Genomic DNA, 12,212 nt, shown 5'->3' on the forward strand with positions numbered 1-12,212 from the left:
TATAGAAACAGGCAGCTTCCTTGAACTTACGGCTGGTCACTTAGCTTCAGCCTTGAGAAGACGATATGTAAGAAAAGTTATTTCTTCATTACTTTTGCACCTCATAGCCATGTATTAGCAAAAATACAGGACAAGAAGATTTGCTTTTTACCCTCAAGTTTTTAAATGAAAGTCAGTTTGCGATTTCTGACATGCTATCAGACATAATAGAAGATAAGATATTTTATTCGTTTCATGGCTTCATTATCAATCCCTCTTCAAAGCGGTCAGAACTTGTGCACCTCTCAAGAGCATAACAACTGACTAGTGCAGTAATTAGCATAAGAAGTTAAAACTAAAGGCATATATAAGCACGTAAAATGTACATGTATGTCTTCTGATTAAGTATGAGAAGATAGCTGTGTTCAGAAAACCATTATACTGGTTTTCAATTAGATGCATCGCTCTGCTTTTGGTCTGCCAACCTCTTTCTTAGAAAACCGAAGGAAAATGATTAAAAGGAAACATTATGCTTGCATATCGAAACCTGTACAATAGGCCACCTCATTAAGCAATTTTCACTCTCAGAGAGGCCAGGATAGCCACAGGCGCAGGAAGTACATGACTTCTGTTTCATTAGGACGGCAACTTTTGGCAAGGGAATGAGTTTTGGACACCTCAGCAACTTTAAAACCTTCTTGGTAAATTGTAAATTAAGAGTTATTCTGATGCAGACTCGCAGCCACTCAAGATTTCTGGTTGTCGCCAAACTGATAGCTCAGCTACCTCTAACTTCATGCCAAAAGAGGAGCTTGAAGTCTGTTTGCACCATTATAAACAGCCTAACCCTAATATTTTTACCTCAGTTGTATTTTATAGGAATATTGAACACAAAGCTTCTTATCCAGAATCAATTCTAACATTCACAAATAATATTAAAAAAATATGTTCCATGAGCGTTGAAAGAGCCATGAGCTTTTGAAGTAAGAAATGAAGAAAACAGCTATTCTTTTGTCCCACTGTTTAAAATGTATCAATATCACCGGTGTTTTTAACGTGGCTTATCTGGTGGTTGGGGCCAAATCACCATTGAGCTGCCCATGTATTATTTCTGATTCTGTGTGTTTCTGTTAAAGGAGCTGCTATGGAGGGCAAAAGAATGTTGCACTTTGGTGACTAGTTGCCCAAGTTGTAGTGGTTTTGTTTGTTTTGTTGTTTGTTTTTTTCTTTTAAAGACCAGATTTGTTAAGCAATCAGCTATTAATATAATCCTTAATAACGTATAGAGACATTTCAAACAAAACTAGGAAGGTAGGAACAATGGATATGATAACTCCCTAAAAGCAAACACTAGTTTCCTCTGAAACTTAAAGCTGCAGGAGATAGAGCTAAACTGCAACAGGAAAATAAATGACAAAAGCCATATCCTGAATATTCCCAGTAGGCCATTTGGTCAGATGAATGGTTGCTATAGCACCAACTCACCTTATGTGAATTCACTCCTAAAGACCCAAAATAGCTTCTCTTCTAAGTAAAAAAATACAGGCAGATAAATTTTATATCAGTAACACCACTGGAGATAGACTGTCTCCGATCACACAACAATAGCCACTAATCTCTCTAAGAGAACTTTGCTTTTAGTTATGAACCGACCCCAGCAGCAGGCTCTGGTTCACTTTCCAGAAATCACTTGTGTCCTATTCTTTGACTACAATGGTAAAAAAAATCTGATCCATCAGAAGTGATTCCCTGCTGTGGTAGCAATATGGTTAATGTCGGTACAGTTGCAGCAAGAAACACTAAGTTCAACAAAGGGCCACAAGGATGATTAAGGGACTGGAGCACCTCACGTATGAGGAAAGGTTGATAGAGCTGGGGCTGCTTCGCCCAGAGAAGAGAAGGCTCAGGGGGGATCTTGTTGATGTACATAAATACCTGAACAGAGGGTGCAGAGAAGAGCTAGGCTCTTTCAGTAGTGACCCGTGACAGGACCAGAAGCAATGGGAAGAACCTGAAGCACAGGAGGTTCCATCTGAACATCACGAAACACTTTTTTACCGAGAGAGTGGCTGAGCACTGGAACAGGTTGCCCAGGGTTGGTGGTTGTAGAATCTCCATCCTTAGAGATATTCAAAAACCACATAGACACAGTCCTGGGACACCAGCTCTAAGGTAGCCCTGCTTAAGCAGGGGTTTGGACAAGATGAGCTCCAGGGGTCCCTTCCAACCTCAACCATTCTGTGACACAGACATCGGTTGAAATGTAGCTCTATCTGAGTTCCCTTGGGAGAACTACTACCTTCCAGATAGTTTTGCATTGTAATGAGTAATCATACTGCAGAGTCATTAAGCTTGGACAGGGCTTATGTTCTCAGAGAAAGAGGAAACATGTAATAAGCAAGAAGTTGTATGTGAGAGAACAACATCTACACACCTTCAGATTAAATCTGGTTAAAATAGAGACAAAAAGTTAAGTATACATTAAAAGTCAGTAAGCATCCCAGCACTTAACACTCATGTCTTGGGCTAAGTCTCCTTTGCAATACTGGTATCTCCACTCACCCTTGCTCCAAAGCCTCCTACATTTGCTAGAGTAAGTGACTTCTCATCAGGGTAGGATATAAGTGAAGGGGTATTGGGCTGGTAAACTGGATTTTGAGTCTGAGGCAGACAAAAATGGCTTTGAGTAAGGTATTCTGGTCAGAGTAAAGACAGCCTTGCTGCTGTGCTAAATTGCTTCAAAGATCTACCCCCTGGCTGTTTTCCAGGACTGGCAGAAGGTAAGATATAGAGCTTCTTCTCAGATTAGGTCTCTCTCACATATGAAGAATTAGCTTGGTATATTAACTTTTAATTAAGTTAAAAACCAAAAACTTAATGAAATGACTACACAGTATCACTATCTTTATGGACTTCATTGAATCACAAAGTGAGTCATTTTCTCTTGGTTGCAGCAAGAAAATTTAATAAGAAAAAGCAAATATTTTCAACTTTATGGTAAAATATTGTAATCACCTGCCCTTTCTATACTGCCCATTCACATTTAGAAGAGAACAGAAGTTGGATTTAAGTGGTAGCAATGGCTTCACTGTGGAACTGGTTGAGAAGCACAAATTTACACCAGGTTTCACAACTCAGGTACACAGCTGTCCAAATTTCCTTTACCTGTGCCATTTCTGAAGTTATGGAACATTATTTACAATTGGCTGGTGCACACAACAATTAATCCAGGTGAGTAAAGGGATAGCAACGGAAATTACGGTAACTTGGGTGACTTCAAGTCTCTCTTGCTGTATCAAACAGCTTCTAACTCTGATGCCTCCAAGACCAGATTAAGTCTATGAGAATTTCACCAGCACTTTGTCTTAATAATGTCCCAATAAACATCTGGGAAGTCCCCCTCAGCCGGCACCCTTCACTTGCTCCGTGGCGCCTTGGATCAATACCTGTCAGAGGTACCTTAACTGATGTTAATTCCTGCACCTCGTGTAGCAGTTACAGAGAGCAGATGTGTTCAAACTAATAGCAGCCATTGCTATTAAGTGGTGAGAGGCCTCAAGTATTACAGCTCCCAGATTGTTTCAGCTTTTAACATTTCTGGGGCAACACCAATAAATGAAACTAAATCCTTTAGTTTCCTATCACTTTCACGCCTGTTCTGATCACGTTTTCTTAGTGTCACACTCTGCCATCTTTAACAGCTCTGGCTACCTCTCTGTTAATAATTTCCACAGCTTTATCCTAAAATCACATTTATTTTATTAATTTATCCAAACTAAAATCCAACATTACTGTGACACCTCCTTCCAGCTGTGTTGAACGTGACCAGACATCAAGTTTGGCACTATCCTATTTAATAATGGGTTCTTTAAGAGACATGAAATAAAATGGAATACCCCAAGGAGCATTTAAGAAATCCTGGTAAACAGCCTGGAGATCACATATAAGTGCTTTCTCCTTCCCTTTCAAATTTCTGGGGAGGATCAGACAAATCAGCCAGCAACACTTCACACAGGTACCGCTTGCGAGAATTTTGCTTGTGTACCCTAACAGTTCTGTCAAATACAAGCACACAAGATTTTGAAAAGGCCATCTTTACACATTTATTCCAATAAAACTCAATTGTAGAAAAACTAACTCAAAGATTCGTATGTAACAACCGTCTGTTATCCAGACAATAACCAAACTGGATTGCACTCTCACTTATGCGTGGTCAGGTCAAGCTGCTGCTACCCTGCTGAGGGTGAGAACACAGCTTGGTCTGTGCTCATTAGTCTCACTTTCATAAATGTCAGAGTCAAATTGGCTTTGTTTAAATGAGAAACATATGTCCACTCCACAGGCTCCATTCCTACTTAAAAGAACTCTTCATGAATGAGGCGGCTCCTCTGTTTTTACCCACCTATGCTCTTTTTCCTCTTAACTGCTGTGATTATCAAACTTGCCAGCCAGATTGCATAATGGAATTGCCGTGGTGAATATTTTTTACTTTTAATAAACACTCAGCTATATTCTTTCTAATGCCTCACAGCACACAGGGAATGTAAAGGTATGATTTTTTTTCAAGTCTCTTGCCAAATTTCATGCTAAGATTCCCAAGAACTATTTTTTTAAGCAGGTCCAAGCTGATATACCTCCCATAACGAACTGTCTACACTAACAAATAACATGCAGGCTTAATAAGACATATTTTGTTTTCCCTATACAAACATTTTCATAAACTTGATGACAGCTTTGCCACAGCAATGTCCTTATGCAAAGACACTTTTGCCCATGTAATGTCATTTACCATCAAAATCTAAATGCATATATGACAAACGGAGTGTTTATTTGTCCCCTCAGTTGATGGGGACCCAATAAATCACTCTTGTTTCACTGGAGTTGGATTTTTCCCTCCTATGACACCAGTTCTTTCAAACTGTGGGGGGTTTTATTATTTCCCATACAACCTCCACATACATAATCTAAAATTCATAGCTTCTTTTTTTCCGGATTCTGACAGTGATTTTCTTTAGTACTACCCAACTAGTCTAAACAATAAGAATTTAGAAGGGTTCTAAACATCTGGGTGTGTTCGTGTTGCTGCTATTCCTGTATTTGCTGTGCCTGAAAAAAATTCATCATCAAGATGCTTGGCGATGCTGTATTCTTTCCTGATATTAATAACAACACTAAGTAATACTTATGAAAATCTATTGTTCTTCCTCTTTTGGGCATTTTTTTTTTTTTTACTATTTCTAATGTGTCTTTGGTGTTATATGGCCACTAAGCACTTATGAAATAGAGCAGTAAATTTTTTTTATTTTTTTTTTTAATTGAAGACCTAAACTCCTGACCACCATTTGGTTCAGTACCTCTAATCACAACGAGTCAAGCCATTGTGCTTTCTTTTCCTCCTAGAGAATTAGCAAAACACGAAAGCATATGTGAAGTCTAAGCTGTAGGTCTGAGTGGGAAGACAGTTCTGGGAGAATATCTTACATGAAGTATAAAAACCCTACGTGTTTGGGGATAATGACTTTGTAATGAGTGAGTTACAAATTAAGAAAACATGTTTTCTCGCTTCTCTGATAGAAGTCTGTTACAGGCAGGTTTCATAAGGTTTCTTTTGCTGTCTTTACAGTAGGAATCTGTGAGCCTGGTGCTTAGCCATCCCTGTGGCGAAACTGGCTGTATCATCCTGTAGGTTGCACTTCCACAGCTGTAAAAGTCTGTCCACAGCTACAGGTTTATAAACATACACATGTGCAGTGTGATTTAACTCTAGTCCTGGTACTCAATTATACCATACCCTTCCCATTCCACCTTATACTGTCCTTTTCCATAACCACTTCTTAGAGGCATTTAGAATTAATCACAACACGTAGTACTGCTATCAATGCTGCCTACCTCAAAGAATCCTAAAAAGAAAAACATCTTATAATTGCGCATTACTCAGACGGCTGTCAACACTTGTTACTTTACACTTTCCCGGTTTTCATATTAGAAAGAATTATTTTGCTGCTCCAGTTTGGCCATGTGGATGCCTTACACTGTGCAAAGAGCAGTTGTGGGTTCTCCAAGTACAGTATGAAGAGACAAAACTCCTTATGGTGTGTAAAAACGCTGCAATAGTCTCAACTATTCTGATGTGTGAAGAGAATTTAAAGCAAGTGGGATGTTGCAGTACTCTGCAGTCTGATGCATCTTGCAGCTCAAACTCTCATTCATGGAGCGGGGGACAAGCAGCATCAAGATACCTACAGTTTGAGCCAGTAAATGCAATCCAGCTGGCTCCTAGGCTTTGTGAAAACAGGTAGGATGTCAGTTTTAATGCTACAAGACCCCTTATCAAAGCCCTTAGCCACAGTAAGCATGAACTCCAAGGCATCACAGATTCTGACCCAGGGTTTACACCTGATGCGTGCTTCTGACCTCAGATACAAGTTATAGTCAATCCAGTTTTATTGAGAAGGGCTGATCAAAATAGAGGGGAAAACCAAGCAGAACTCAGGAGAAAGCACCTGGACAACCCCTTACACTGGTGCCAGTTACTCAGCTGCCGAGCCACAGGACCTTGGGGTTCATCAGCTCCCCATCTCAGCTCAGCCTGGGCAGCAGGACACATCCATCTCCCAGCCTCTGCCTCCAGAGTGTCAGGGTTGCCCAGCAAAAACCCTTTCTGAAAGCTTCAGGGCATAGCAAGCCAGGTCTCCTCAGGGCAGACCACACTTGCATATCTCCAACAGGCCTGGGGGGCTGCACGTCCCCAGCCACTGCATTCAACATCCCCATCCACCCTTTGCAAGCTCTCGCCCACCTTGGCCAGGTCTCACCCATTCCTCCAGAGCTGCACTGGGGAGCTGCAGGGTTTACCTCACCCTATATAACACCAGCTGGGTCCCTAAAATTTGCCTGAAAACTCTTACAGTGTGATTTTTCTCATGCTATTGTCACACTCCCAAACCTGATTGGAACCTTGAAGCACAGAAAGAGCTGAAAACTAAAGAGAATCTTCACTCTTAAGAAATAAAGAAATACAGAAAAACGTTTCAGGTTTACTTCAATTCAAGGTTGCAGGTTGGTTTTTTTTGTAATTAAATTGGGACACATTATGTGTCTTCCACCTGATCACTTTAGGACCATTGATCCAGGCATCTATGCCTGGAAAATTGCGTTATTGTATTACTTCCATATTTTTAACTGTAGTTTGAAAGATATCGTAATAGTTATGAATTCCCATTGAGACCCATTATGTTGGCAATCAGGTGCCTCAAAAGGGCAAAAGTATTCCAGGCAACATTTGCTATTCAGCTTTGAAAGACTCTACGTTGTTATGCTGTTCTGTATTATTCAATGTATAACAATGAAGCATTTCAAGTACTTTAAAATTATTCTGTTACTGTGTGTACTTAAACAGTCAGAAGTAACAGAAAATATTTCTGGGAGATGGTTAGAACTTGGTGGAGAGACTTAAATTTTTTTTTTTTACATTCCCTTCTAATGAAAAGAAAGAAGCAGCAAGGTTTACCAAAAGCCTTCCTGAAATCCCAACAAAGAAAGTATATAGCACATATACTCTTTTTAAACCAAAATGCACATATCTGAAGTTGGTAACATCTTTGTGTGGTCGTTACCTGTAATGATCACTGGGAATCCAGCACTGGGAAGACACTTATTTCTGAGTAACAGTTCAAGCGCTAAAGTAGATCTCCACAGCCCCTCTTTTGAAGGTACTTTCACATCGCTACTTAGTCATTACCAGAAAGCATTTCTATCAACAATATTCCTTGGAAGAGTAAAACATCAAGGACATTTCAGGGCTGTCAGCGCCCTTGATCTGGGGAAGCATTCCCCTTGCTGAGATTTTGGTCTCTGCATCAAGACATGGTCTCTTTTAACTCTCCTATAGCAGTTAAAAATGCACCCGAGTGATTTCCTGGGGAAAGGCACACATTTGGCAATTAGAAAACTTAAGTGCAGTGCATGTCACGGTACGAACAGTCTGGGACCAAAAATTTGCTCTCCTCCACACAGTCGAGGGAAGTGCTACTTACTTGAAGTTGGTATTTCTCAGTTAAAAACCACCTCTCCTGCTCCCACACCCAAGCTCCCCTGGACATGACCAGCAGAGTCCTGAGGCACCCAGCCACGCAAGCTGCTCAAGATCTCTTCAAGCTCCCAAAACCCTTCCCATCCTGCTGTGCCTAGGCCATTCTGCACAGCGCAATATTTGGGGTAATGGCTTAACTCAGAGCTGGGTATGGTGGATTGACCTTGGCTGGACACCAGATTCCCAACAAGCCACTCTGTCACTCCCCTCCTTAGCAGGATGCAGGGGGAGGAAAATAAGGTGGAAAAACACACTTGTGGGTCAAGACAAAGGCAATTCAATAAAGCAAAAGCAAAGGCCATGTGCAGAAGCAAAGGAAAACAAAAGATGTATTCCCTCCTTCCCATCAGCAGGCAATGTCTAGCCACTTCCCAGGAAGCAGGGCTTCAGTGCACATAGCAGTTGCTCCGAGAGACAAGTGTCATAAATAATGAATGTCCCCCCGGCTTCCTCCTCCTTTATCCTAGCCTTTATTGCTGAGCTGACATCATATGATATTGAATATCCCCTTGTTTGGTTTGGGTCAGCTGTCCTGGCTATGTCCCCTCCCCAGATCTTGCCCACTCCCAGCCTACTGGTGCAGGGGGAATGGTGGAGGGAGAGCCGGGGTGCTGTGCCAGCACTGCTCAGCAGTAGCCAAAACACCGGTGTGTTATCAACACCTTTCCAGCTACCAATACAAAGCACAGCACTATGAGGGCTGCTCTGGGGAAAATTCATTCCACTTCAGACAGACCCGATACACCAGGGCAGTAAACTGCCCAGATTTGCTGGTGACCGGATGACTACGACAAATCTCTGCAAAGTAAGATTGATCTGCATCCACAGCGCAAAGGGGAAGGACTATAGTTTATACCTCCATAAAACAGCCCTGGGTTGCAGGTTTGCATAAACCTGGGTAGCGATGGTAGATGAATTTGGGTAAAATGCAGGGAAGAGTACTTTAAACCTACAGCAAAGATAAATCCTAAGGGCAAACCCAAATAGCGAGGAGGACATTTGCCTCTCTACTATTTCTATCTGTCAGCTGCAAATAAGTCCTTCCATATTATTCAATATTCTTTTTAATGAGGTTAGAAATCAAGAGCAGACCAAGATGACTTTTGTAAAGCTGTAATAATTTATACCTATCAAGACATTTGTTTTTGCTTGGGGTTTGGTCAGTTTGTTGTTGGGTTATTTAGGGTTAGGGAAGAGCTGAAGAAAGGTGAATGACATGACAGGTGACCTGCATCCGGGAAAATAATACAATTTCAGCTTTTGGGGAAAACTATTGAAAACGAAACACAGAAGACCCCTTTGCACCACAGCAGATAGCAATGAAAACAAGTAAATTAATAAATAAGTCAGATTGCAGATTGTTGCACAGCCACAACAAGCTGCAGAGTTTATTGTTTTGTTTCCAGACTGAGGTCTACAGAAAATAAATACATGGGGCTCGGGGCATTCGCAGATAATGAACATCCAGACTGAGGAATGCACCCCAAGGTATTTTGGGAATCATCTCACTGACAGAAGAGAAATCAGATAAAAAAAGCAAGAAAGAAATATGATCTGCAGAGACACAGAGAGACAGAGACTCGAACTGACTGGTAAGTAATGGCATCTTTCCCCCCATAGTACAAATAACTCCGTTTGAAGTTTACCAAGGAACAGATTTAAGCTGATTTAGCCCTGACCTGTTTCTGAAGTGGTGTCTATAGAGTGTAACTGGTGAACTGACAAACTTGCAGGCCCGTTGCCTGCCTATGAGCATGGCCCGCTGCTGCCTTCCCTCCCATCGCCCTCCGCCTGGAGGCCGGGCAGCTGCTGGAGGCCTGCCCTGATATATGCATTAAACCACGCCGATCATTCGGCCACATATTTAATCTTCCCAAGCACATTTGTTATCAGGATAATAGGAGGGATTTTTTTTTTTTTAACTGTTCTGCAAACAGCATTTTCGTGACTCCAGAGGACCCGTCTCCGCTGCCTAGAGGCAGGTCTGTGGGTGCAGGGCTGGTCACCTGGAGCCACAGCAGCAGTGCCGCTGCCACACACACCCCCGCCTGCACCGAGGGCTCTGGCTCTCTGCTAAGTCAGCTCTGCGCCAAAACATCTTTCTGATGATGGTTTTTCCCCGCCGAGTGCAATTCATACTGATGAGTCTAGTACCCAGTTACAAAAGCAAAACCAAAAGAAAAACGTTACCTGACCCCAAAACAATATCTTCCTATGATATATAATTATTCTGCCTCAGTTTTGGCACCAAGTAACCCATTAATTTTGAATTGAGTACGGCGAAAAAACATGTCCGTGCAATATGCCTCTTTCAAGAAATGGAAAACACACCATGACTCCCGCCACAAACCAACCTCTAAGAACAAATATGCTTGAACATCATCTGTAATAAATCCAAAAATTAAATGAAAAAAATCCTCACAAATTTCCTTCAAGTGCAATGAGCTGAAAGTCATTCTCCGAGAAGAAAAAAGGCTACACAAGTTCCTTTAAACAAATTAATTTTTTCATCCCCTTGTATAGCACCGCCAAGTTAACTGTAGTGCTGCATTGCTTCTAGTGGCCTTTGCATTGTACAGGCGTTCGGATCCTCAAGTACCGTCAACTGAGGTCTCTATTGACTCTAGCACACGGAATCTTTCTGCTGAATCTTTACACCACATCAATCTTGTGCATTTCAGTATTAACTTCAGTTTCTGTTTATCAACTTACAATTATTTAATCAAGAAAGGCTCTTGAAATGCATTATCACACTTTGAAAAATAATACCAAGGATGAAAGAGAGAGGAAAAGCAACAGATGGGTAACAGTTCCAGCAGGACAATTCAATTTCCAAACAACAAGCTATCACAAGCGCATCAGCCTCCCCACAGGTTTCTTTTTAAGTTTAGCAATAATGTGTTAAACATGCCTCCAATTTCTGGGGAATTTCACAGCGTAACCGTTTCAGTGAATCTTTGGTAATTGCAGCAAAGCTCACTAAGACAAACAGCCCTGCTGGGACTCTACCAGAGATGCCCGAGGTTGCTCCAGGTGCTGCAGGGGCCTTCCCCGCCCCCCCCCACCCCCGGGACTTATTGGGTGAGGAGCACCCCAAGAGCAGGACTTGGCAATCAGGCATCCCATCTGAGGCTGAAGCCTGTATAAATTGAATGGGGGCGGAGGACAGTGGTCTCCTGTGCTGAACTATGGCTGCCCATTGTACTTGTGCAAGGGATAACCTCTTCATTGCTTTGCAGTTTCTCCATCCATCTTTGGGCAGGAAGGTACTGCTCCCCTTCCCGCCATCCCCTTTTGATTGTTATCATCCATGTGTGTAGTTATCCAGCTGAAAAAAAGTTAGGAAAGAACTGAGGAACCAATATAATGCAGTAATTTATCTAATTTCTCGCCCCTCTCAGGATATGTCTGTGTAACTCTTGAATTCCTTCTGTGCACGAAGCAGAGTATTCCCAGGATTTAATTTGCTTTCATGAAATAGAGAGAGAATATCTGTTGCTCTAGGTTTACTTTCCCTTGAAATACCTTACAGCCTCTTTAGCCTCCTTTTAAAAGCAGCCTGGTTGGGTCAGGCACCTGGAATCACCAAGGGCTGCTGCTCCCGCTCTCCCTGTGCCTTTCAGGGTGCTCCAAAGCCACCCACAGCTGCAAGCCACAGCCCAGCACGGAACTGGGGACATGCTCTGAGGCTGGAAATAGAACTGCGTTTCCTTTCTCACTTGCCTCTGCAACTGCTTCTCTGGGGGTATGCGACTACACATGTGACTTGCCTACGCTTGTGACTCCTAGATGATCTCCAGACATCCCTTCCAACCGCTATCATTCTGTGACTCCTAGAAGGGAATCCTTACAAGGAAGCAAAACCAGCCAAATCTAACTTGAGTCTTACATTGTAGCCAATATTGTGGGAACTTGGATGCTTGCCTGTTTTAATAAATAGCAATATTGGAATGTTTTAGTCATTATTGTTTATATTAGCACATTAAATTCCTTGAACTAATGGGGTTCAATTCTCATTGTGTCCTACGAGTCTCCTTGGTCTCAAGCTCATGCAAATGACTGGCAAGCCCTTGGTTTGATGCAGAGAAAGGAGAAGCTTGTACTTGACTGTCACCTCCTTCAGGCAAGGCCAGCATGCAGC

Source organism: Larus michahellis, chromosome 12 (genome assembly GCF_964199755.1).
Source record: "Larus michahellis chromosome 12, bLarMic1.1, whole genome shotgun sequence".
Lineage (NCBI taxonomy): Eukaryota > Metazoa > Chordata > Aves > Charadriiformes > Laridae > Larus > Larus michahellis.